Here is a 27234-nt window from a genome sequence, read left to right as displayed (position 1 = left end):
AGTCCCTGGGGTGGCCCTGCCCGCCACAGCTCTGATTTTTGCCCAAGGTGCTAACCTGCATTCAGGACTGAGTCCTGGAGGCTACCTGCTACCTGTACTTCTTAAGTCCTGGAAGCCCCAGGCCCAAGAAGCATGTATCCACCTTGGTCTGTGCCTACAGCCTTAGGACAAAACTCCACAGGCTTGTTGCAGGGATAGTCCCAGGAGAAAGACTGAATTTATGCCCTCTGTGTGATCCACACTCAGGGGCGTCCCCTGCAAGGTACAAGCTTGGCCCCAGGTGCCATTGTGCTTATTGGTACAACTTTTCCAGATGTCTCTCTCTGTCTGTCTCTCTGTCTCTCTCTCTCTCTGTCTCTGTCTCTCTCTCTCTCTCTCACACACACACACACACACACACACACACACACACACACACTGCCATTTCTCTCAAGGTTAGTACAATGGGGCTGAGATGTCCAGCACTCCCCTGTGCCCTGTCTGGCTCCCCAGGCCAAAGACCACATTCTCCCTCTCAGAAACACTCTCTGGTTTCTTCCAGGGGCCTTTTCTTAATTTGCCTCTGTCTGGAGTCACTCAATTATCAGAATCTTTCTTTTCCATTCTTGAAGTGTAATGGAGGTGAGATTTTGGATGCCTTTTCCCCTGGGGGTTTTATCTTCTTCTTTCTGGTTGGTGGATCCAACTAGATATTCAGGACAGGAGCACAGCTCAACTCTACCTCCAGCAGCACACAGATCCTCACCTGGAGCCCAGCGGAAGCAGCTCCCTGGCTTGGCTCAGCTCACCAGAGTGCTTCAGAGCAAGGAGTGGGGCAGGGAACTGAGGGGAGCGGGATCAGTCCTCTCCCCGCAGGGTCAGACCCAGCTCAAACACCTGGATGCCTTAAGGAAACAGCCCAGGAGCCATTTTGCTCTCAACTCTTAATAAACTGCTCGAGATCAGTCTAAGATGGGGTTATAGCAGCAAGAAGAGGGATACGAACCCCCTGAGGACGATGCCTTTGGAATGTCTGTCCAAACCACAGGCCTGAGGTTGGCATGGTGGAGCCAAGACAGCTGAGGAAGATGGAAACCCACAGGAGATGTTCCCTGGCAAGCCACTCTGCAAAATGAGCCCTGTCAGGGAAACTTGTCCCACCAGAGGTCATGGCTATCCATGAGCAGCTGGTGTCTGTGCCCTGGCTGAGTCAAGAGGCCTGGCCTGATAGAAGTGAGCAGGATCTGCCTCTGGGACAGATCTGGGTGGCCTGGCAGAAATGTACTTCCTCTGAGTCAAAGGTCCCCATCAGGCAGGGTGTGGTTTCCAGTCAGAATAGTCTAGCTGTTGGGTTTAGAAAACAGCAGCCTCAGAAGCAATTTCTCTCTACCCTTCTGTCCTCCTGCCTCTAACCCCTGATTCTCCCCAACATCAGTCATAGAGACTAGAATTCCTCTTCCTCAAGGCTGGTCATAGAAACCAGAACCCCTTTTCTTCGAAGTCAGCCACAAAACCTAAAAATATTACTCTAACTTTCCCCCAACTTTCAGTGTACGATCTGGCCATAAAGAAATTCTCTTGTTTGATTATAGGTTAAAAAAGCCTCAATCCAGAAAGAGTCCTGCCCTATACCCTGAAGGAAGGGACGCCACAATCAGGGCCAAGAGGAATCCAAACGGACAGGCCTGCTGGGTTTCCCTGCCTCGAGCTATTGCTTTTAATGGCATTCTTTTTGAGTAATCTTTTTTCTACATGGTTGTACATGCTTCATGGAACCTAAGAATAAAATTAGGGTGCTATAGCTTGGATCCGAAAGGTCCCACAAAGGCACACACGTTCAAGCTTCCCCGGCTTGGTCTTGGGAGGTGGGCCTAGTGGGAGATCTTCAGGGAACTGGGGGAGGTTCTTGAGGAGGAGAGTTCCTTCCTCTCTCTTTTGCTCCCACATGAGGTGACTGGTTTTGCTCTACCAAGCAGTCCCTCCACAACATGCCGCCTGGCCACAGGCCAAAGCAACAGGACTGAACTGAAACTCTGAAACCATAAGCTAAAATAAAACTCTCCTCTTTATAAATTTATCATCTGAGGTATTTGGAGGTTTTGTTGTTGTTGTTATTGTTATTGTTTCAAGAAAAGGAAAAGAGAAGGGTTATTTCTTTGCTAGCAAAGGAGAAACACAGGGACTCCTGTCCCAGAGGCTGTGATTTTTACCCATCAGCAGGAACCCAGGGCTTTTAAAGAGGTGATTCAAAAGCTACATTCCACACGTTCTCTGTTGGAGTTATAATTCATTTGTTAATTTGGGAAGTAGTCACATCTGAGATCTTCTAGTACCATTCCCAAAGTTTGGATTACTTTGTTCCTATGGTGGGTGTGTGCTCAAGGACAGTTAAATCTGCCTCAAATGGGGAAGAAAGGTAATCCCGTTTCCCTTGAGATCAGAAAGATTGGGGAGGAGCAGGGAGAGAGGGAGAGAAACATGTCTATTTTAAAAATAAGTCACAGTGGCAGAGCAGCAAGGGCTACATTCAAAGCAGATTACATTTCCCCACTGTTACAGTTCCCCGCTGCCAATTTCTACATTCCATTCCCATGGGAATATGGGTGATGACATCTCTAAGCGACTTCCTGCTGAAAGAGGGCGAAGTTGGGGGAAGTAAACCAACAACCTCATTCTCTATCAGATGGGGCATGGACAGTTGAGGGTATTCGGCATCAAAGCAGTCCAGAGGTCCGCAGTGGCAGATGGCAGGTGACTGGACAAGGCATACATGGGGCAGGGACCATGGGAATGGCCGAGGGTGTCACAACTGTACTGAGTTCAGTTTCCTTTTTCTCAAAGTGGTCCTCCATGGCAACCTATACCATTCAGGGAGAGAAGGTGGGGGTTCCCTGAAGCAAAAGGAGCTTCGGCAGCTGCTGGGACCATCCCTCAGTCCCTCTTTTTACACAGGAACAGCTCCTCCGTTTCCACCCTAGGCAAACTCACCTGTCTCCTAACTCCCATCTGAGGTATGTGTTATAGTACCAGAGACCTGACTAACACAAACATGTGGGAAGTCGTCTCTATCCAGCAGGATCAGATAAGGTTGAGCCATGGGACACAGAGGCCTGACTTCTAGGAACTGACAGCCACAGAGGACTGTCCCAGGTCACCAGGAAGTATGTGGTGCTGTGTGGAAGTGGTTCCCTGTCTGGCTCTATGATAGTTTCCCTGAGCAAACTGGTTCCCCTAACGCCACCCCATCCTGTTCATCACAGAAGTCGTTCCTCCCAGTTCGAGCCCTTTTACCTGTGTGTCTATAAATAAAAGAGAGTTGGGCTACGCCAGGTTGTTAGAGGCCAGATCTGGTATGGTCAGACCCATCACGCCCCTTCTCATTTAAAAAGAATATCGACTCTGTGTGTTTATTGATTAGATTAGTTTATGGGTAATTAATTGATTTATAGCCAACATTGTCCTCCTGCAGTTAACCCTTTCAAATCCACATGGAACATGGCAGAAACCCCCATACAAATAGTTCAGTCTAGGTCTTTGAGTCTTCAATTTGAAGGTTCCTATGTCATATAAAACTATGACCAAATAAACTTGTTATGCTGTTCTCTTGTTAACCTATCTTTTGTCATAGGGGTGCTGGCTATGACCCTTTATGAGAACAGGAAAGGGCTCGCCTCTTCACCACTAGGCAGTTCAGGACCTGGGTGGAGGGCTCTGACCTGAGGGACAGAGTGGAAGGTGCATGGCAGAGGGGGAAATGCGGCTTTTCCCTTGGGATGTTGGAATGGATGCTTTTCACATGGATGATTGATTTGGGCCCTAGAAAGGCAAAGATGAACAAAACTCCCCGAAGAAAATTCTTAAACACGAGAAGAGTGTAGCACCTAGGATTAGCCATGACATTCTATGCAGTGTAACACATCAAGCTCTAGCAGTACAAATGCAGGCCTGTGGGAGTCATGGGTGGGCATGGACTAGATGAAGCAGACCAGCACTCACCAAAGGCTGCCATGGCCTGCAGAGGGAGGGGACAGGAGCATACAAAGGAGGTCCATTCCAGTACCAGGCTTAGCTGGCCCAGGCAGAGGGACAGCATGAGGTGGTGTTCACAGGACTCGGAGCATAGTGGAAAAATGGCACATCCACAGTGTGGCCGGAAGGAAGGTTCTATGAGGGGAGGGCATTGGGCACTGATGCTTAACCAGAAGCTTGGCTTCAGTTGTGAAGGGTTTGGCCCAACTGTGCCAAGGAGCCAGTGCAGTGGGTGGACTGGATGGGAGACATATCAATGGGACAGTGTAGCCATCCATACAGATGACACAGGTGGTCTCAAGCAGGGGGTGGGACAGGGAATCTGGTGGCATGGGGTGTGGATGTAAGAACTGCATCTGAGACAGTGAGGGCAACAGAGTGACGTGGGAGGGGCAGTGAGGAAGAGGAGAAGCCCAGGAGGAATGGCAGGCTTTTCAGCAGGGCAAATGGTGATGTCATGAAGCAAGATGGCAGGAGTGCAGGGGAATCCAAAGGCCCTGGCAGGTTTTGTTCCTGCCTTGCAGAGTGTGGAGCACATTTCCCAAGCTTGGCTCCTTACCTTTCCCATCAGCATTGAAATCATCAGCCTTGTTAAAGATGCGGGTTCCTCAGCCCCACTCAGAATCTCCAGGAATAAAAGCTACAGTCCTAGAAGTTACAAAACACCCGGTCTTAGAAATTTATGACCTCCCTCCTTCCCCACTGCTCCCTTCCCTTAGATTTTGATGTTGGGAATGTAGGAAGAAGAACATAGCGAAGCCAGAATTAAAGACAGGTAGTTAGTGTAGAAATAGTAAATCGGGTCAATTCGAGGAAATGAAGCCATGAAGCCATCTGCCTTTGGAAGTTGGAGACTGCCCCTGGAAGAATGGAATGTCAAGGAGCTCCGGAGCCCATTGATTACCAAATTTACCTGCCTTTATCAAGGACTGCAATCATGGAGCTGCTAATTAATGCCCCCTGGGCCCTTACCTGCCTGAATCACCTTGGCCCTCCCCCTGCCCATGGTTTCTCAGTAATGCAAAACCAGGCCTAGTCACGTAGGCAGGAAGGAGAGAGATAAGGGGGGAGAGAACTGGAGAACAAAAGAGACTTTAACCTATAAAAGATGTAGGGTGCACTCACTTCTTGGGACTTTAGAACATCAGCCATGGCCCCCTTCTTCCTGCCGGGAGAAGTCTGTATTATTACCTTTAAATAAAACCTGCTTAATATGCTTGCCTTGGCGTGCTTCTCTAGTGTTCAATCTTCAACATTAGAAGGAGCAGAACTCGTCACCGGTAAACGGCGGTATCAATAGGAAGATGGATGTTTGCAGATATCCATCCAGCAATTAGGTATTAAAAGCTAGGGTTCAGGAAAGCCTTTGGAATTGGGTGGACAGATTTTCAAGAATATACATGGAGGAATAATTGTAACTATGCAATTTTTCTCTTTGGTCTTCATGAGTCTATGACCTTTACACACAGTCTGCCCCAGACAGCCGTAATCTAGATACAGATTAGAACTTGTTACAGAAGGATTGCTTAGTAAAAGGCCAAGTTGATATCCAACTTTTGATGTTCAAAAAAGGATTAAATGGCAGGAAAGTAGTTTTCAAGCCAAGATATTATTCTGAGAGAAGATTCACTAAGTTCCTTTCCTTGCCCCTTCCTTTATTTATCAAGAAAAGCAAGGTCCCTGGCACGTTTTCTTTTTTTCCCCAGTATTGGAGAATGAACCCAGGGTTGCTCTATCACTGAGCTACATTCCCAACCCTTCTAATTATTGTTTTTATTTTGCGACAGGGACTCCCTCAGTTGCTGTGACAGACCTTGAATTTGCAAATCTCCTGCCTCAGCCTCCTGAGTAGCTGGGATTACAGGCCTGTGCCACTGCCCCCACTCCTTGCCCTATCGTTAAGGCTCTGGCAGAAACTGAAGAGGGTAGCTGTGACATAAGGAAAGTAGAAGAAAATTTGCCTCCTTCAAGGGAGCAGAGAAAACTGAAGGATACAGGATGTGGCAGGAGGCTAAGGATTCTGCTGCCAGCAACAGCTGAGGTGGGGTTGGATCTGTTAGGGTGGTTCAGGATGGCCAGATGGCCGCAGGGGATTAAGCAGCTTGCACATGCGCAGAGAAACAATGTAGCCTGCCATGCCCCAAGGAGCAACCAATTGGGCACTGAAAAATGACCCCAGCCAATCCCAGGAGGACTCGGAGTCCTCAAGCTTCCCCTCCCTCATCCTGGGTTGTAAAAACACAGTCCCTTTGGAGCCACGTGGGACTCCTCCAGCGCAGCACCCTGGTGGACCACGGCAGGAGAGTTGTCCCAATACAATTTTTATTTCTGATTCGCATCTGGCCTATGTGTTCTCCCGTTACCATCATCTGATCAGGTTACCCCAATCTGATCTTTCACAATCACCCAAGGAACTCACCAGGCCCAGAATGAGTACACCCCAACATAGACAACTAGGGGTTCAAAACCAAGGGTCATAAAGCACCCACTGAAGAGATCAGCAAAGTCTATCAGACTGGGAAGGAAATGGGCCAAACTATATTGTTTTATCATGTGCATGTACAAATACATAACAATGTAGCCCACTATTATGTATAATTATAATGCACCAATAATAATTTTTTTTTTAAAGAAGACTACCAGTCTGGAAAGCAGGGCAGCCTTCCAGAGGACTAGACCAGCACACCCAAGGCCAGGAGTCTCTCCTAGCAGAGCCAGGCCATGTCAGTTGAAAGGCCAAACATCAGAATCCAAGAAAGACCCAGACACCTAGAGGACTTTTATAGCAACCCAAACCTATTAAATTTAATAGGTTATAGGCCATATTTTAAAAAGTTGTGTTTTTAATCTTACACATCTAAATCATAACATGAGTTAGAATTTCAGTATCATGGAGAAGTCCCTGGGGGTGGAGCAGAAGGGGTGGGAATAAGTGGACTTAGCTAAGGAATGTGGAAAGAAGGAGCGCCGCGGGCTGCAGGAGAAAGCGACAGGAAAAGCAAAAGGCAGACATGGAGGTCAAAGCTGTGTGGGGAGAGACTGGAGGAATGGGGCCGGGAAGCCTGGAAACAGGTTCAAGAGGAAGATGGGGAACTGGACAATGTCATGTTGCATTGGGGCAGGGAGGAGAAAGCGTCATTTGATTTCACCGAAAAGAGATAAAAATGACATTTAAGAAGTCAGATGAGGGCAGTGGTGGAGAACCCTGCCAGGTAAACCACTGGTGTCAAGAGTGGCCAAGGCCAAAACAAACAAACAAACAAACAAATGAAAAATTACCAAATTACCCGTGGTGGGGGGAGAGGTTTCTTATTGGCGTCGATGAAAAATAGTAAGTCGGATGACAATTTGATAATCTGAGTGGGGAACATGATCAGGAGAATGGGGACCTGGGTAGAGAGAAGGGACTCCACCAAGGAGCGAAGAGTAAAGATGCTGGGAACGAGGGCCGTTTGAGTGCGGTGGGTGTCTTACTAATCGGCCCAGTTCTTTTGCTCAGTCTGCGGCAGAAATCGCAGGAGGCGAGCAATACTAAGCCTGAGGCTTCTTTGGAGTTGTGCACAAGAAAGACCAGCTGCAGACAGGGCCGCCCACTGCCTCCCCAAGGCAGAAGTTTTACAGCCCGGCTGCTGCCTCGCGCAGGTCCCTTTGGTGGTTGTTACAGTCCAGGATTGCGACACACGTCCAGCGTTCTGATCAGGTCACCAGGTTCTGCGTGATGATCTGCCCATTCGCATCCGGTCCTTCCGCACTCAGCTTGCAAAAGACATTAGAGCCACTGCCTACCGCCAGTCTGGGCGGGTCATATATAGGGATCAAAGCTGGGCATTCTGCGCATGCGGAGGTTGTGGGACAATACCTGACGAGACAAAAGGAAACTTTGTGAGATGTTTGGAGCCCTTTTTCCTAGTCTATCTCAGTTAAGTGAGACATCTGGGGAAGAAAAGGGAAGATGAAGAGATCGGATGGAGGGACTAGCATTGTGAAGGAAGAAGGGAACTCCCTCCTTCAGGAGGGCAAGGGAGGACACAGGTGTTCTCAAGTGGAGACAAGGGTTTAGTAATAGCGACCAGAGATGTGCCCCGGCCCCCTTTAATCTTCAGTAACTAACAAGGAATGTTGTCTGCAGTGAGCTGGTCAGAAGGGCAATGCCCATGGGTGATGAGCGATGCGCATGCGTGGTGGGCACTGCTTCTTGGGGAATGGCAGGCTCGCTTCAGGCTTTTCACAAAGGGTGGGACGTTGCTAACAAGTGCAGTAAGCAATGTCAACAGGAAGAGAACAGCAGAATTTAATAAACGAAGGAGCCAGAAAGAAGCTAGGGTTTCCCCAGAAGCAATATCTGAAGCTTGTCAACTTAATTCCTTGTCAATGTAATTTTACTTATAGTTTTCTACTTATTGACCAAAAAACATGGTCAAAAAAACAAATTTTTAAAAATCAACTTTTTTTTTCTTCTATATTTCTTCCCAATCCTACTTCTGATACTCAAGATTTTTAATCACATACAAGACTGTTAGATTGCATTTTCTAAAAATGGCCACAACCATACTCCAGTTCTGCAGGCTTTTCCAGAAATCCATTCCCTCCATCATAAAATGGCATCATTTTTCCTTCTTGGAAACGGGAAGAGACTTTGTGACTTTCAATGAATAGAGATGGAATTAACACTGTATAACTTCTAAGACCGGGTCACATGGGGTCAATTGACTTCTGCCTGGTTCTTTCTCTGGAGTCTTTTGTCCTGGGAACCCAACCACCATATTCTGAGAAAGGCTAAGATACACATAGTTCCCTGGCCAACACAGCCAGCCAAGATCTCAGTGAATGCCAACATCAATTGCCAGGAGTTTGCGTGAATGAGCCTCAGATGATTCCAACCCTAGCTGAGGCCCCAAATCTTGGGGGCCCAGCTAAGCCATACTGCTGTCATCTGTCTGAATTCCTGATCTGTAATAAACAGTCATTTCATGACACTATGTTTTAGAGTAATCTCATAGTTTTAGAGTAATCCATAGTAGCTGGAACACCTATAGCGTTCTGTTTTATAACTTTTGCATTTATTAGCATGAGTGAAATTCTCATGTTGCCTTATCATCGTCATCATAATTTCATTGGTTGTGAAATATTTTGAGTTGATGTAGTACAGCTCATTTAAATATTGTGCTATTCTTGGCTATTTAGACTGACTCTCATTTTTCACTATTTAAGTAATACTATTAAAAAGTTTGCATAAGAGATGTTTCTTTTTTCTTCAAACTGCTTCACTGGGACACATTCCCAGAAATGGAATTACATTTGAGTATGAACATTTTCATGGCACCCCAAACACACTACAAATTACTTCTCAAGATTGCATCAATAGATTCTGCCATCAATTGTGTTTGGCAAATTCAGCACATAAAATCACCTCAAATTTGTTTTGAATTGAATTGGGGCCTAAATAAATAACTATCTTAAAGAAAAACCATTATTGTATTGTCATCTGCATTAGACACTCTCATTCATTTTAATTTTGCTAATTTAATCTGTGGAAATTGTAATTTGTCATTGTTTAGGATTTCTAAGTCCTGGGTGAGCACTGATGTGATTTTTTGGAAATTGTTTTTATTCCTATCTGAAGTATCTTCATATATTCTTTATCCAATAAAGCATTTATCAGAGCTCTTGATATCATTTTAAACTGCAAATCACAATCAACCAGTAAATCATGAAATTAAGTGACTCAAGACCAGCAGTAAAAAGAAAATTATAGCGTAGAATAAGTACCAGAGCAGTCTGCACATAGTAAGTTTTTTTATGTGTAAAATTTTTGTTCCAGTGTAATTGTGTATTGGGTCATGATATAAAATCTTTTTCTCAGTGCATCAAAATATTTTTAAAAGATCAGCCTTATAAAGCATATTTTAACTCTTTTTTTTCCCACATTGATGTAAACATTTCCCAAACTGTGGTTTCCCTTTTTTTTATTGAATTATCTTTCTTTTGCAGCACTTTAATTTTTCACGTGGTCAGGTCAACCAATCCTTTGTGATTTCTTATTTCAGCTGAAAACAGAAATTCATCTTGCTTCTACAAAGGTGACAAATGATCCATCCTGTGTTTTGTCAACTCAATTCTTACTGAAGCATTCTCTGGACATCCCGAACTTATAAAAAAAAATTCGTGTCGGCTCAGCAAAATGCAAATGAAGAGCTCTGGTGGAAACGCTCTCATGCAGTGGGTAAATCGAGACTCTGCGATGATCACGAGAGCACGTGTCCCTGTTCCCACTTCCAGTTGTCAGTTTATGTGGCATCAGCAAAATGAGTTCTGGTGCAAATGCTAGATAAGCAAATATTATAATAGTTCCCCAAAGATAGCTACAGAATGATGAAAAAAATTGAAGCGGAAGTAAAGTCGAAAGTTCCAGAACTAGAAATACTCCGAATAAGACAAGAGAGATGAGTTTGGAAACAAAACTGGCCCAGCAAAGATTACTCGAATGATAATGATAGCAAAAATTTTTCTTTCTTTTCTTTTCTATTTCTTTCTCTTTTTTTTTTGGTACCAAGGATTGAACCCATGGGTGCTTAACCACTGAGACACATCCCCAGCCCTTTTTTATTTTGAGACAGGGTCTTTCTAAGTTGCTCAGGCCCTCACTGAATTGCTGAGACTGGCCTTGAACTTGTGACCCTCTGGCCTCAGCCTCAGGGATTACAGGTGTGAACCACCACGCCCAGCAATGATTTCCATTTGTTATGTACTTACCAGGGTCATTACTCCTCACCACCACCTATGGGATTCATCATTATTTCCATTTTACAGATGAGAAAACTGTTGGCCCAAATGCCCACTTGACTTACCCAAGGTCACCCAGTTAACAGGTGCCTGGAATTTGCACTTTAAACCTATGGTTTTTATTACTGTCCCCTGCTGACTCTCACATGGCAACTAAGGGTTGCAGGTGACAGAAGAAGGTGAACACCTGGAGATTTAGGAGTCTTAAAGGGATATTTCAATTTTTCTGTGGGAAACTTCAGATTGCCCCATCCACTCTGGGGAATTTCTTTCAATTAACTAGATCTAATAATTTAGAATAAAAGCAGTTCCTACCAAGATAAGGACTGATGTTTTATATTCCATCTGTTATTTTGCTGGACTACATCCAGGTCAAAAAATCCCTGACATGATGTAGTCTTGAAAAGAGAGCAGAGATGGTGGCTCAGAGCACAGATTCTGCAGCCTGCATTGGTGGATTTATTGTCCACTCGGCCTCTGTGTAGCTGTGGGATGTAGGGCATGCTTTCCTCCTTTGTCAAGTGAGGGTAATACAAGTTCCAACTTCTGAGGGTTGTTGTGAGACAAAGCCTGGTCTGTAGGAAGGGGTGCTTTAGTACTGGTTATTGTTACTATTATTATATGCTTTTGGAGCTGATATATTATATTAGTTATATTTTATTATTTCTAGTTGGAATTTCGGAGACAATTATTTAGCAGCAGCATATTTACAGATAGGGTGAGTTTCTTTTAATGTTGATTCTTGCTAGTTACATTTAATCACCTAGCATTTTATAATCTACTTCTTCAGTTTCCAGAATATATGCTAGTTGAGTGGGGTGGCCATATGGCCCAGATTACTCATGCTATCCAGTATAATTATTAGTGGTGCCCACTTTGATACCCAGCAATGTCCTGGCTGGGAAGATAAACCACCGTGGCAGTCTCTGGAGAACGGCAGCCCTCCCACCCATGATCACTGCTACATTACAAGAGCAGGGTCAGGGACCTAATGCCCACGTAGGACCAAGGACAGTGGCTTGTTATTTTATACGCCAGGACACCTTTGGCAAGTTGCAGAATCCTTTGGAATCCTCCTAATAATAATGTTTTTAAGGGTATAAAATCAAATGCACAGAATTACAAAGGAAGTCCAACACTTTGAAAAAACTGCCATCAAAATATTGAAAAAAAAAAACCAGATTCATGATCTAATAATAAATATGCTTTTATTAATGATTAAGTGACAGGTCTAGTGGCAGGTTTAATAACTACGGTAATTTCAAAGTAGTAATAAGCATCAGAGGTGCTTTGAGGAATTTGTAACAAGAAAAATGTAAACTAAAAGCAACAGTGAATTCCTGGTAGTGACAAAGTTACAGGCCCAGTTTCTATTGGTTTTTGTTCACAATTGAACAGAATGTTTTCCCCTACCCATGTGTCACAGACTTCTTCAATTTTTTTTTTTTTTTTTTTTGACCAGAGATTGAACCCAGAGGGGTTTAACCACTGAGCCACATACTCAGCCTTTTTAAAAATTTTATATTTTGAGACAGGTTATCCCTAAGTTGTTTAGGACTTAGGACTTCGCTAAATTGCTGAGGCTGACTTTGAACTTGCAATCCTCCTGCTTCAGCTTCCCTAGTTGCTGGGATTACAGGCATGTGCCACAATATCTGGCTAGACCTTTTGAATTCTATACAGATCTCTTGTGGCTCCCAGTTTCAGAAGCACTGTATGAGCATGAACATTCAAGATAAGCAGGAGAAAGGCAAATTGCACTCAGAGCAGAAGAAAAGAGACTAAAATTAAAAGCATGAACCTACATGTATTGCTTATCACTGGAAAAGGACAATGACCCAAGGACAAGTTGATGGGACAAGAGAAAAGATTTATTTGGAAATCTAGCAAACCCAAGGCCATAACCAACAATAGCCATCTTGCTGAGGGGTGTAAGCACAAGGTTTTTATAGGTATTTTGGGGGAGGCATATCTGATAGGCAGGTGCCAGGGCAGGCACAAATTTCAGGTGGCCTACTTTTATGACACACAGGTTGCTGTTATCTGCAGATCACTGGGGGCTCTGGGTTCTGTAAATCTAAAGAAAATTTCCTGTTGAGCAGGTCTTAATGACTTATGTCATTTTCGTTCCTTCCCCAAGGATAGCTAACTCTGCAGCTTATTTTCAGGATACAAAAAACATCATTCATCAAAGAAAAAGGGACGATGGCAAAAGGTAAGTGTCCCTCTGAGAATAAGTGCAGACAACCGTCCTCCAGGGAACAGGGGGAAATACCAGAAAAGCAACTTACCCTGGACAAGACTGTAAAATGCGACCTTTCAATAGCAAAGCGAGTGGGAGATTAATAATGGATTGCTCAGTTGCATGACCTCCAAAATAAGTAATTTAAAAAGTCACTTAAAAACAAATGGAGGAACTGGGGTCGTGGCTCAGTGGTAGAGGGCTTGCCTAGCATGTGGGAGGAACTGGGTTCCATTCTCAGCATATAAATGGATGAATAAAACAAAGATCCATCAACCACTTTAAAAAAAAGGCAAATGGAGCTAGAAGGTTAATTTGGGTTTTCTCTCAGTAACAGAATGGTTGTGAATTTGATGCTGTGGGCACAAGAAGTGGAGGAGGAAAATAATGTGAATGGTTGCTCACATGTGCCTGATGGTCACCAACCCTGCCCACTGTCTGACGTCTGTGGGCGCAGGGATATCCCAGCAGGATGCATCTCCTTAGAAATATGAATGTTCACAGGGGCTCAGAACATGGACATTGAAGTCTGGCACAGCTGGGTTTGAACCTTATTCCTGCCGACGACGTGCTCATGTGCATTTTGCACAAGTTGTTTACCTGCTCTGTGTAATGGCTTTTCTTCTGCTTGCGGGGAGCCATGACACCTTCCTCATTAACTCACTGTGAGGATCCCAGACAGTGCACGTCTAAGGCTTAGCTCAGTGCCTGCTCTATTCTAAGCCTTCTTTGGCAGCTCTGGCCATACTGTTGTTACTAGGAAGGTTCCTCCCTGTAGGAAGCTGCCTTGTCAACGAAACGTCACTAAAAAGTAAGTATTGACCAGCAGGGGGCAGCATAACACCACACTATAACCTCAGGAGGCTGCTCCAGGGAGTGAGGATTGTGGCTGGACACTCCCTTGGCTCAAGCAGCCTGAGCTACAAGACCCAGGCTTCCTTTGGTCTCTTTTCTTGGGTCACAGTTCCCCACAGGACACCCAGGACCCTTGTTTTGGGACCAAGCCCACTGAGACTCCCAAGGCATTGTTGGATGTGTTCTGTTGAGGCAGGTGGGCAGGCCAGGGAGCAGCCAGGGGCCCCCTGAGTCTATTATCCATTCTATTCCAGCCACATTTAAATCACAGAAGTAGACAGAGGGCTGTGTCAGGAAGAATTCTACAGCCTGCAGAGGAGGCCATGTGCTTCCTCCTTAATGGGTGTTATCTAACAGTTCACCCGCCTTCCTTGGTAGGAATACCACCTGTCCTCCAGGTAGTTCCAGGAGCTATCAGGGATTATACAGGTTGTGCCTAACTCAGGAACTCTAGACCTGAGAATCCCTGTCTGCCCTCCCCAAACCTACCTCCACATGAAGCCATTATGGTCTCATGTTACCCTGAATGAAATAATCTGCAAAGGATTTGAATTACAGCTAGGCATGCATACACAGAAAGAAGTCTCTTCTGTGATACAGCAGAAGGGTAAAACACTGTAGGCACCAAGTTTCATCATCCTGTCCCTACTCTACCTCTCCAAGGACTTCCAGGAAATGAGATGTAATTGAATAGGATGCCAGGAACATTGTGTGTGAAATAGGCAAGCCAAGGCACCATTTATAAAACTGATTCTGGCACTACCAAGTAGCTGCGAGAGGGATCATTTGTAGATCGGCCCTCTTTGGGGAATGGAGTAGTCTCTTTTCAAATGATCCTGAGCGTGTGCTGCAAAGTTGGGCATGTAACTAGGTCTCGGAGAATTCCTACTGAATGGCATTAAAATATGGGAAATGCGCAGAGAGAACCTAAGACATCCAACTTTCTTCTACATGGAAACGTTTTAAAGTTTCTTAAACTTTTATTAAGGATCGGAACCCTTTTTACAAATGAAACTGTATGCACAATTCCAACAAACGAAGCAGCTAAGAAGGAATTTACCCTGGTTGCAAGCAGCTAGGGAGGACAAGAAAAAACCTGAACACCCACAAATGATGTGTTCAGACTACAGGGACACCAGCATAGGTGAACCATAGGGAAAAAACACTGGGTAAATAGCCACAGATTCAGTTCTAGTCCTGGGTGTGCAGCCAAAACCATATGGGTGGTCTTGGCAGTCACTTAACCCATCTTGCACCATGAAAGCGGGGACCATATAATCTCTGGGAACCCCACCAGGGCTGAAGCGCCAGTCCAAATCTGCTGATTCAGGCCATACAATTCTCCTTGGTGCCAGGATACAAGCCTGGAAGCCTCTGCGCAGGCTTTTTTTTTTTGCCAAGTGAACTTGGGCAAAAGTTCACTTAGCAAACTTAGGCAAAGTGGGAGTAAGTTACCGCCTTCCTCTGCTGGGCCTACCCAGTCCATTCCCATCCTCCCACATGGTGGCCTGGTACCTTCCCCTGGGCTGAGCCAAGGAGCCTGTCTCCTGAGGTCAGTGACCCATTGTCTGATCCCTTTTGATCCCATTAAAACTTATCTGACTCCAATCTTGAGCCCCAAGGCTGGTCTTCCCTTCCTTGGTTCCCAGTTATCTACAAGGTTGGGGAGCTGATAATTCAAAATCTGTTGTTTCATCTCTAACAACCTCTCTTACTTCCTCATACCACTGAAATTATTCCTAGCTTGTGAGCCTGGAAATTTTTGTTTACCATGAGTGAATGGATAGCATACCTAGAAAACCAAGGAGAGTAAAAGAGATTATTTTTAAAGGGCAGTGTATTAAAAGGTCTTCCTTTCCCCACCTTCTTTTTGTTCAATAAAATGCAATTGACCACTTGAATTTCTTTTTGTCGTGAGTTAAGACAACAGAAATAGTTACAACAATTAGCTTCAATGCAATTTAGTAGAGAGGTCACAGCATCAGGAGGAACTATTGATTAGCTATGAGATATTTGGGATATCAATGAATTTTTCTTTAACTTCATCTGTAAAGTAGGACTAATGAGAGTTTGGGATGTGGCTCAGTGGTAGAGCACTTGCCTAGCATATGCAAGGCCCTGGGTTCAATCCCTAGCACTGCCCAAAAAGAAAGAGAGAGAGAAAATCACAGGTCATAAATTTCAAAGGATTGTTAAGGAAATTAGATAATTTATGCAGAAAACATTTTTATTGTGTAATATATATATACTTAAGAGTATATAAAATTTCTGCACATCAGTTAAAAGATTTACAATAAAATAAACACACATGTTCTCAAAACCCAAGTGAAGAAATAAGCAGTAACTTTAAAGTCTGCTTTAAGTACCTCCCTGGCAGCAAAACTCCCACCCTTAGATGTTAAATAAATCATTCTCTTGTTCTTCTGAACAATTTTATGAACTATGATTGTATCCTTAAAATATGCTATTCAGTTTGCCTAGTTTTAAACTTCATATAAATAGAATTTTACTGCATAATCTTTATGTGACTAGTTTTCTCCCTTGGTGTTCTGTTTTCTCGATTCATTCTTGTGGGAGCACATGGCTATGGTTGCACAATTGGAGAACACGCCATGATAGATTTATGTCAATACCTACGTAGATGCCTTTAACCAGGTTAAAGAACTTTTCTTCCTTCACTGCATGGTAGCCTGATGCATGGCCACTGCCTGGGGTCCAGCCATATGATTAGGCCACAGTCTTCAATGAGTAGACACGTTCCTCAGTTCTGTGGTATTCTCAGTCACACATTTATGGAGTTTCTGAAGGGCAGTGACGATTACTGCCAAGCACAGCAAGACCTCTATGCAGACAAGTGAATAAGAAATTCATTACAACTCCACCAAGAAGCCCCCATAAGAGTGGTCAACCTGGACATAGAGGTGTTGGATTGAAATCCACAGAGCATTTTATAAGAGTTCTGACTCGGACAGACAGACTTCCTTTTTATTGCCTCAGTGTTCCTGGATTGAAGAATTGCTGTTTCTTATTGGTGGTTCATCTCATTTCCCATTCCTCCCAACTTCATACTCAAAACTCTGAGAATATCAAGTGGAGTATGTTGCATCATTTCTGTGTTCAACTTTTTAAAATTCTTTCATAACCCTATTGAATTTTTTAGCTAAATTATTATGGTTTGAATGAACCACCCTGCTCCTGTGGAAGTCACATACAAAAACATGAGATTCCTTAAGACACACAATCCGACAGATACAACCTCAAACAAATTTATAGAGGAAATTAAGAAGTATGGTGTTGCCACAATAGTAAGAGCATGTGAGGCAACCTATGACATTATTGTGGAGAAAAAAGGCATTCATGTTTTTAAAAAATTTGTTAAGTTGTAGATGAACACAATACCTTTATTTATTTTTGGTTCTTTTTTTTTTTTTTTTTTTTTTTAATGTGGTGCTGAGAATCAATCAAACCCAGTGCCCCACACATGCTCGGCAAGTGCTCTGCCACAACCCCAGGCCCCTTTATTTATTTTTATTTGGTGCTGAGGATTGAACCCAGTGCCTCACACATGCTATGCAAATGCTCTAACCACTGAGCCACAATCCCAGCCCTGCCATGTTTTTTTTATTTAAAAAATTTTAAATTTTTTAAAAATTTTCTTTTTATACATGACCGTAGAATGTATTTTGACATATATATATATATATATGAAGTACGACTTCCCATTCTTCTGGTTGTACAGCATCCATGTTCTTGTACACCACCATCTAACCAAACTCTTCATGACTGTAAGTCTTGTAAAAATTAAGTTTTGTAAGCACCGAGTTGTTGAATTGCTGCCCATGGTGTTGTAGGCCTCGGGAGAACTCCAGTGCTTGTTGCCCTCGCATTCATTGAAGGTGGAATGAAATATGAAGATGTAGTACAATTCATAAGAGGAAAGCAGCATGGAGCTTTTAATAGCACGCAACTTTTGTGTTTATATAAATTATCATCCTAAAATGCAGCTGTGTTTCAAAGACTCCAGTGATCACAGAAACAACTGTTGCATCCAACAAAACTCAAAATAGCACCTGATGCTATTGCCTTGGAGTGAAACTTTAGACCTAATACGTGGTACATATTAGCCAACATTTTGGGTGGTAAATAAGTCTGATAAAGCTTCCAAGGGAGTACAGGAAACCAGTCTTCTCAGGCCACAAGCTTGACAGAATTTCAACCTCTATGTTTTGGGGTTATGTTCAACATGTTTGGATGCTTAGCAAAAGATTCTTTCTGTTCAGTATTTAAAAGGTGCTTATCATTTGTACCAATTGACCTCTCCTGAAATCATGTGATATTGAGTTACTGTCTTTACATCTATTTCCATGCCAGAATCTTATATAAGAAATTTAGAAAGATTAGGTGCCAAAATACTCAGCACAATACTTATATATTTTTAGTATCATACAAATCCAAAATTGCAGGGCCTTATGTGATTTTTTTCTTTCAGTCATTTCTAACATTGCAAGACCTATATGGTCATTTGTCTGCTTATTTGATGTTTATTTACATCTCCTATGTTCATACCAGTATTCATCAGTTTTGCTTTTTACCACTGGTTTTGGGTGGTTTTTGTTTTGTTTTGTTTTGTTCTTTGTTGTTAATTTTTACCAAGTCTTATGGTGATTATTTAATGTCTATCTATAAGTCTTATTTTTTGCTGTTATGGGAAACCTCCATTTGGGAAATATAAATTACTACGGAAGCACATATGTCTTTAATATCTCCAGACAGAAAAAAGCCTTATAGTTAATGTTTGCACTCCGAGGTGCAACTTAACAAGGAGAGTCTGAAAAAAATGGGAGGGGGCTATTAAATATTTTTAGTAAAATGTTGCCATTGTCTTATGCAGAACCTGTAGAATATGCTTTTTAATTTCGTAAATATTTTTTTGAAGGTACACATGTATGTTATTGTAGCTAAAACAATTCTTAATTATAAAATTTCTGAAATTCTTACAAATTTTTCCATGATTATCAGAAGTTGTTTATCAACTTACTTTTTGTTTGAAGTATATTCTTCCTTTTCTTCCCAACCTCTTGCAGAAGAAGAAGAAGAAGAAGAAGAATGTTTCTGCTAATGAATTGAGCAGACATCTAATATTTTAAGTGCCTTTTGAACTGTGTAACTTAATATTTGGATACTTGATAATTTTGTGTGATTATGTAATCAATAAAATGGTGATGTGTATTCAAATTAGTTCAACCACATATTTGTACTGTCTGGGAATGTGTGGTTATAGTTCTGTGGAAGAAATAATTTGTTAGTAAATTTTTTAGTAATTTGTTAGCTTGTAAAAACTTAGTGTGAGAGCTTAAACATTTGAATAAATAATAAAATGCAAAAAAACAAAGAAATTTTCTTCTTTTCCTTGTTTGCCAGATGTTATCATGAAAAAAAACTTAGCTTTATCAACTATTTATCCATTGTAATATGTATATAATTTATTCATGTGGTGTATTGCATTATTTCCTAATAGTAAATCAACAATGCATTCCTGAGATAACATCACATTGACCAGTTTTTATTTATTATTGAATGTGGTTAATTCTATTTTGTTTGGGATGTTGGCATGTGTGCTGTTTGGTGAGATTGGCCTATAATTTTCCTTTCTTGAACTGTCCTAGTCTGATTTTAGTATCTAAGTCGTGCCATTGCATAATATGAGTTTGAAAACATTCTCTCCTATCTTGTTTCCTGGAAGAGTTTGTGTGAGATTGGCAGTTTGTACCTGAAATGTTATATACAATTCTCCTGTATGGTCGTCTTAGTATGTTATTTTATGTGTGAAAAGATTTTAAGTAGTTATTCAACTTTTTTTTTTTTTTTTTTTTTTTTTTTATGGTTGTAAGACTGTAACTACTGCTTTGGCTACATCACAAAAGTTTGGACAGGTTTTGCCTTTGTCACTCTGCATGTGTTTTTTCACTTTATATTAGGAAACAGCCTAACAAAATTGGATTATGGACTTCGGAACCCATTAGCCAAGTGGAAATCCCAGCTGCACCACTTTCTAGTTGTATGAGCTCAGGCAGGAGGTTTATCCTGAGTGGACCACAGTGGTTTCATCCATCAAAGTACCAATGTTAGAGGGTTGGAGAGGATTTAAATTCTTAAAGCAGTGTTCGGGACATTAATTAACAAGTGCCATCTGTAGTGTCTGCTGTTATTTTTACTTTTTCAATCTTTTAGTTGGTTATCTGTTTCAAAATATCCAGATGTTAAGGGACAGTTTCTAGTTAATTTTTCATTGTTTCATAATTTTATAATTGTGATCAAAAAGTATGATCCGGGCGGTAGGAGGGCGCTGCGGGCGGGCGCGGGCCCGGCGGCGGGGAGGCCCGGGGCGGGGGTCGTCTGGGCTGCGCGGGGCCGCAGGGCGGGGTCGCCGGCCGTCTGGGTGCAGGAGGCCTGGGTCGCCGCGAGGAGCCGCCGGGCCGCTCGACGACGAGGCTCCTGAGCGGGTCGCGGCGGCGGCGACGAGGCCGCGGGAGGCCGCGGAGGATGGAGGAGCGGAAGGAGGAGGACGAGGCGGAGATCCAGGAGCACCGGCCGAGCACTGGTTCTCCAAGTGGGAGCGGCAGTGCCTGGCCGAGGCCGAGCAGGACGAGCCGCTGTCCCCTGAGCTGCAGGAGGCGGCGGCGGCCGCCGCGCGGCCCGAGCACCAGCAGCAGAAGCTGTGGCACCTCTTCCAGAACTCGGCACCGCCGTGGCCCAGCTCTAGACCCAGTGTGTCAGCAGCCAGGACTTTCTCTCTGGGTCCCCTTCCGAAACGCAGCGGCCGCGGTCACCAACCTCTACAAAGAAAGCGTGGATACCCATCAGCGAAGTTTTGATATTGGAATTCAGATTGTCTATCAGCGACGCAATAAGGATGTGCTGGCTCGGGTTAAAAAAGGCAGAAGAACTATTCCTAGAGAAGATTTGATCAGCTTCCTGTGTGGAAAGGGTCCTCCACCACGAAGCTCTAGAGCTGCCCCAAGACTGACTGCAGTGTCCCCTAACCGAGCTACTTCAAGGGAAACTAGCTCATCTGTAGATTGATGTGCAACCCTTCGGGGAAGCCACAGCTCTGCACGGTCTTAGTGGTGCAATGGCTAGTCTAAGCGTGCACCCGAGTACCCCAGGCTCTCCTACACGTGTAAGCAGTGGATCAATGCTAGGCGAAGGAGAAATGGACTCCATGATGTCGATTTGAACACTTTCATGTCAGAAGAAATGGCACTCCACTTGGACAATGGTGGAACTGGAAGGCGTACCTCAGCCCAGTGTGGCGATGTCATTACAGACTCACCAACCCATAAATGCAACAGAATGATGGAAACTGCAAACATTCTCACACCCACCATGCTGCTTGAAAGCCACTGGATCCTTAACATATACTATTATTGCAAAGGCAACACGAGGCCATCTTCCCTTGTTCACTGTTTAAGACAAGTGAATTCCATAGTGGTTGCCATAAAAGGAAGTTCTAGGATGTCCTCCACTTCATCCATTTTCCTGCAGATGACATGACTTCATTCCTCTTTCTGGCTGAACAGTACTCCGTGTACATGTATCCCATAAGTATGTACATCTATCCACTGGTCAGCTGACGGACACCTCGCTGACCCTGCATCTTGGCTCTTGTGAAGCAATCCCCGAGGGAGTTGCAGATATGGCTCTGTTGGGTTGCAGGCATAATGGCTGGAGACAGAGCCACCATCTGGAGCGTGATGTCACTTTAGGAATGAAGAATGGCATGTATCCACAGTGGATCAAGGAGGCAGAAGGAAGTCCTTTCCCTGATACCTGGATCCACCACACCAGCACCAGATCACCTAGTACCAGGTTTTTATGTCACAGCAAAGTCAACTTGTACCTTATTTAGGCCACTACCATTTTGTGTTTTGTTACTTATATCTGAGCTTGATCCTAATAAATGTACTACCTCATAGATTTCTTGGGAGGATGTAACTTGCCTTTCGAAGTAATAGCACATTGTGAGCCCTTATAAATGGCTTTTATTATTAGCTTCTCTAGCATCTAATTATGACTGTCCCCAGTGAGAACACTAGAGATGAATTCTTCTGGGAAGATAAATAAATCAGGTTGTTAAGTTAAAAAAAAAATATGATCCATATAATGGCGATTTGTTGAAATTCATTGAGGCCAGCACTTTGGCCTATCATATCATTGATTTTCAGGAATGTCCTACATATGCTTAGAAATGTGTCCTCCAAGAACAAGATTATTGATGATGCTAGTCAATTCTATACCCTTGCTAATTATTTTGTCTGCTTAAACTAAGGAACATGTGAGTATCTTTAAAGTAGACTAATAATCTTTGAGTGTCTTATATTTTGTTTTGTTTTTAAACAAGGGGAGTTTGTTCTCTGAAGTTTTGGAGACCAGAAGTCTAAAAGCAGGTTGCACTGGGGTTAGTTCTTTCTAAGACTCTGAGGGAAATCTGTTCCAGGCCTCTCTCCTAGCCTCTGGTGGTAGCCAACGATTCTTGTAGACACATTCCTCTAATCTCTGCCTCCATTGTTACATAGTGTTTTCCCTGGGTTTCTCTATGTCCAAATTACCCTCTTCTTATAAACATACTAGTTGTGTTGGATCAGGGTCCATATTAGTGCACTATCACCTCATTTTTATTTGATTCTATCTACAAGATAAGCTTACACTCACAGGTTCTAGGTGGACATGAATTGTGGGGGATACTATAAAATTCACCATGGGTGGTATGGAGGTGGAGGAAATTGGTTATATTTAAGAGATCTCCTCACTCTAGTTCTTTCTCTGTCCAACTAGTATTTAAAAAGCTGCTGAGTGTTCTCACTGACCAAATCTCTTCTACTAAAAGCGAGTTTGGCCATGGAGAGCAGGAAGCCCCTCCTCAATATCCCTGGAGGACACACAAACTCATTTGTTCCTTTGATGCCTTTACATTCATGGATGGATCCCTTCAGACCATCACTCCATGTCCATAGATCAACTTGGCTGCAATGCATAAATGTGCTTGGTATGCCCTCCTAAAGATCTGTTCTTTATGTTCTCATTTTTTCATATCATGACTTTTCCTGAAATAAGAATATTCACATAGCACAGTTTCAGAAGTTCAGTTCATGGCCCACTAACTCCATTCCTCTCCACCAGAGATGCTCTGCTGAATATCATGTGGGTAGGGAGAGATGGAGGAAGGCAGCTCAGTTCATGACAGCCAGGAAGCAGAGAGCTATAGAGTTATAGAGATATAGCAAGTTCCCATGTACCCCACACCTATTTTCCTGTTATTAACATCTGATGTTGCTCTGGAACATTTGGCGTCATCAGTGAACCAGTATTAGTGAACTATTATCTATTAACTCTAGTGATTTATTCAGATTGCCTTAGTTTTGTTGCTGTTTTTTTCCACCACCCGCCCCCGTACTGGGGATTGAACCCAGTACACTCTACAACTGACCTATACCCTTTTTATTTTGAAACAGAATCTCACCAAGTTGCAATCCTCCTGCAATCCTCCTCAGCCTCCCACAGACTGCTGTTTTTTATACCCGATGTCCTGTTTCCATCCCAGGTTCCCATACACATTACATAGTCATCATGTCTCCTGAGGCCATTCTTTGTTGTGACAGCTCTTAGACTTTGCTTGCTTTTTTTTTTTTTTTTTTTGGCGGTGCTGGGGATTGAACCCAGGGCCCTGTGCATCCTAGGCGAGCACTCTACTGACTGAGCTATGAGCTGTATCCCCAGCTCCCTTACCAGTTTTGAGGAATTCTGGTCATGTATTTGTCAGAATACCCTTCCATGGCTATTTGTGGATGTTTTCCTCATGATTAGACCAGAGTTTTGACTTTAGGAAGGAAGATCGTAAAGGTTGAGTACGTTCTCATCACATAAGATTGAGTTCACGTTACCAGCAGGATCTATCACTGTCCATGTTTACCTTTATCACCTAGTAGTAAAAGTCTTGTGGTTACTTTGCTTTTCATTCTAATGGAATGTCATTCTACCACTAAATTGCTAGGTACTATATAAGCTTTGGTAGGTTACTTCTCCTTCTAATCCTCAAAGTTTTTGTATATTCCATATATATATTTGGTACTGGGTACTGAACCCAGCCATGCATTACCACTGAGTTACATCTCCACCCCTTTTTAATTTTTACTTTGAGACAGGGTCTTGCTAAATTGCCCAGGTTAGCCTTGAACATGAAATCTTTCTGCTTCAGTCTCCCAAGTTGCTGGGTTTACAGGCATGCACCACCTAGATAAAAATAGATATATATTTTTTTCTTGGTGTATTACATAATAGTGGGATCTGTTGTTACATATTCATACTTGCACACACTATAACAATATAATTTGGTCAGTTTCCTCTCTCTGTACATCCCTTTTTCCTACCTCCTCCCTTACCCTGGTCTTTCTCCTTTACTGGTCTCCCTTTTACTTTCATGAGATCCACCTGTTTCCTTTGTTCTTCCTTCTTTTTACATATGAGAGAAAACATACAACCCTTGACGGAGTTTGGCTTATTTTGCTTAGCATGATGTTCTCAAAGAATATATATTCTTTTGAAATACCATGTTCATGCATATAGATACTTCTGAAATGCCTTCTAAACAATATGTAGTTCTCAGGTTGCAAATCATGGTAGCTAGTGTCCAAGGTAACCCCAGTACATAGGACTGACCGTTGTGGAAATAATGCTGTTTGACTTCTGAGGTTAGATAATGGGTCACTGTGGTTTTCACTTTGTGCTACATTGGACCACTGTATACTGTGAACACTACAGTAGCTTTAGGAAAAGGTCTATGTTGTGAAGAACTAAGGCCTCCTGCCAGTTCCAGTATTGGCTTCCCTGTGACTGAGTGTGCCACTTGGAATCAGATTCTCTGCCATATTTAAGCTTTTGGACAATTGCAGTCCTAGATTTTGACTACAGGTCTCATGAGAAACCTCAGTCCAGGTCTACCTAGTCAAAACATCCAGAATTCTTGAATACCAGCAACTGTATAAAATGTTTATAAATGTTCATTAAAAACAAACAAAAACTAGCCTTGCATCCCAAGACTTTGAAACTGTTCCAGGGCCGTTATGTATGGGGGATTGTGAGAAGGAAAGCTGACTGACTTGTTCCCCAGATTCTTCCCTGCTTATACCACAGCAGCTCTGCCTTCATCTGAGGTTTGCGCATTGAGGGTCCATGTAGGATTTCATTTCAAGAAAGGTGTGTGCTGCCAAATATAAACTTGAAGGGGTATCATCAACTGAAAACTACTTCTAAGCATGTATGAGTGTGTTGGGATGAACCCACTACTATGTATAACCATTAAGCCCTAATTAAAAAAAAAATCCAGTTGAGTGACTGATTAAAAAACAAACAAACTTGAAAATACTGGATTAGAGAAACACTAGATCAGATGAACTTCTATAGTCTTTGTCCCTTACATTCTGATTCTACCTATTATTTGTATGAAACAAATAATTCTTATAAGATCATGTATAGCACTTCCTTCATGGCTTGCTCCTCTGGTCATGAAATCAAATCCTCGAGGTAGGATGCAAAAGCTCATAGCATGCTGCTCACTGATGAGTTTAGCAGGAGCTCTCCCTCCTGCTTGTGAGGTCAAGCAGAGCTCAACCCTGGACCTGGTGTTGCTTCTGTTGTCAGCATTTGATTATAATGACGATATTAACAACATGAGCAATAATGGCCAGCATGTTTTGAATGCCATGTACGAGGCCTTGGATGGGGTTCCGTATTTATGAGTTTAATGCTCATGACCATCACAAGGTAGGCTTTTTTTAAAAAAATTTTTATTGTAAACAAATGGGACACATGTTGTTTCTGCTTGTACATGGAGTAACAGCATACCATTTGCATATTCATACATTTACATAATGATGTTTGATTCATTCTGTTATTTTTTCCCTCCCCCCCACCCCTCCCACCTCTCTTTTACAAGGTAGGCATTTTATAGACTGAGGAAAGGAAGGTTGATCAGTTAAATGATTCTACAGTGATGGATTACAAAATGTAGAACTGCAATTAATAGTCTGTAGTTATAGAAACCTTGGCCACCATTTTAATTACATAGACCGGTAGCAGAATAGAACTGCTGCCCTAGGTCTGAAATATATGGATTTCCACCCTAGGGAATCTTAACAGTGACTATAAGAAAAGCTCTTCACTCATTCGCCATCATTACTGAGAACTTACTTAAGACCAGGTGCTGTTCTAGACACGTGTAGAAAACTCTGGCACTACCTCAGGTTATACTGAGATGTTCACCTGGAAGGGACCCAAGAAGCCATCAGCTGCTTCCACTGTTGTTCCCAGGATGCAAAGACTGTCTTGCCTGGAAGCTGTTAGAGAAAGCATTCAAGAAACAGAGAGAAGCCTGGTATGGTGATGCACACCTGTATTACCAGCAGCTTGGGTGGCTGAGGCAGGAGGATTGTAAGGTCAAAGCCAGTCTCAGCAACTTAGTGAGGCCCTAAGCAACTTAACAAGACTTTCTCTCAAAGTAAAAAATAAAACAGGACTGGGATTTGGCTCAGTGGTTCAGTGTCTCTGGGTTTGATTCCTTGTACCAAAAAAACAAACAAAAGATGAGTTGGTGTGTAGGGGGTTGGGGGCTGGATCCTAGAGCACCATGGATCCCTAAAGAGAGGCCCTATAGAAAAACCTTCCTGGGTTGGACCCAACCCTGATTGTGCCTATGCTTGCTGGGCACTCTGCCCCCATTACCCACACCACGGCAGGGGACCACCAATGAGCCCACAATAACTCACACTGGCTTCTTCCATAGAAGACAGCAAGAACATTCCATTGAAACTGTGGAATTTTATCAACACAAAGGATATAATGTGTTGACAAATTACATTGAAAAAGTCCATGCAAACAACGTGCAGAGATTTTCCAGTGCATGTCTTACGTGCCTGTGTGACCTAATAAAATGTAGTTTCATTTTTTTTAATTATTGTAAATAATTCTACTCTGGCTGCAGTGTTATTTGGGTGAAACCCCAACTATTTCACAAATGCATGTTATGTCAGCAACTATACAAGGGCAAAGCTCCTCAAAGATGGGGCAGCTCTATCATTCTGTATATTCTACCAACTTGGCCCCCTGGAAGATTGCTTCATTCCTCATAACAAGTTCACCTATGTCTTCAGGCTGGGGTTGAACCTGCCCAGGAAGGTGTGGGAATTTGGTTCCAGAAATAAAAGGGAATCTCCACTGGCAAAGTAGCACCACCTTGATCCACAGACCCTCTCATGGCCATCTGCTCCCTTGCATGAATTGAAGCTGATCCC

General features: G+C 43.0%; 2 pseudogenes; both read left to right on the top strand.

Annotated features, from left to right (window-relative positions):
• Positions 1–17058: 17058 nt before the first annotated feature.
• LOC124991271 (protein tyrosine phosphatase type IVA 1-like) lies at positions 17059–17955 on the top strand (annotated as a pseudogene).
• Positions 17956–20431: 2476 nt separating this feature from the next.
• On the top strand, positions 20432–21442 carry LOC124991270 (telomere attrition and p53 response 1 protein-like; annotated as a pseudogene).
• Positions 21443–27234: the final 5792 nt, after the last annotated feature.

The sequence above is a fragment of the Sciurus carolinensis genome, chromosome 8 (genome assembly GCF_902686445.1).
Source record: "Sciurus carolinensis chromosome 8, mSciCar1.2, whole genome shotgun sequence".
Classification (NCBI taxonomy): domain Eukaryota; kingdom Metazoa; phylum Chordata; class Mammalia; order Rodentia; family Sciuridae; genus Sciurus; species Sciurus carolinensis.
The sequence above is the reverse complement of the archived record's forward strand: the minus strand, read 5'-3'. Positions and strand labels throughout refer to the sequence as shown.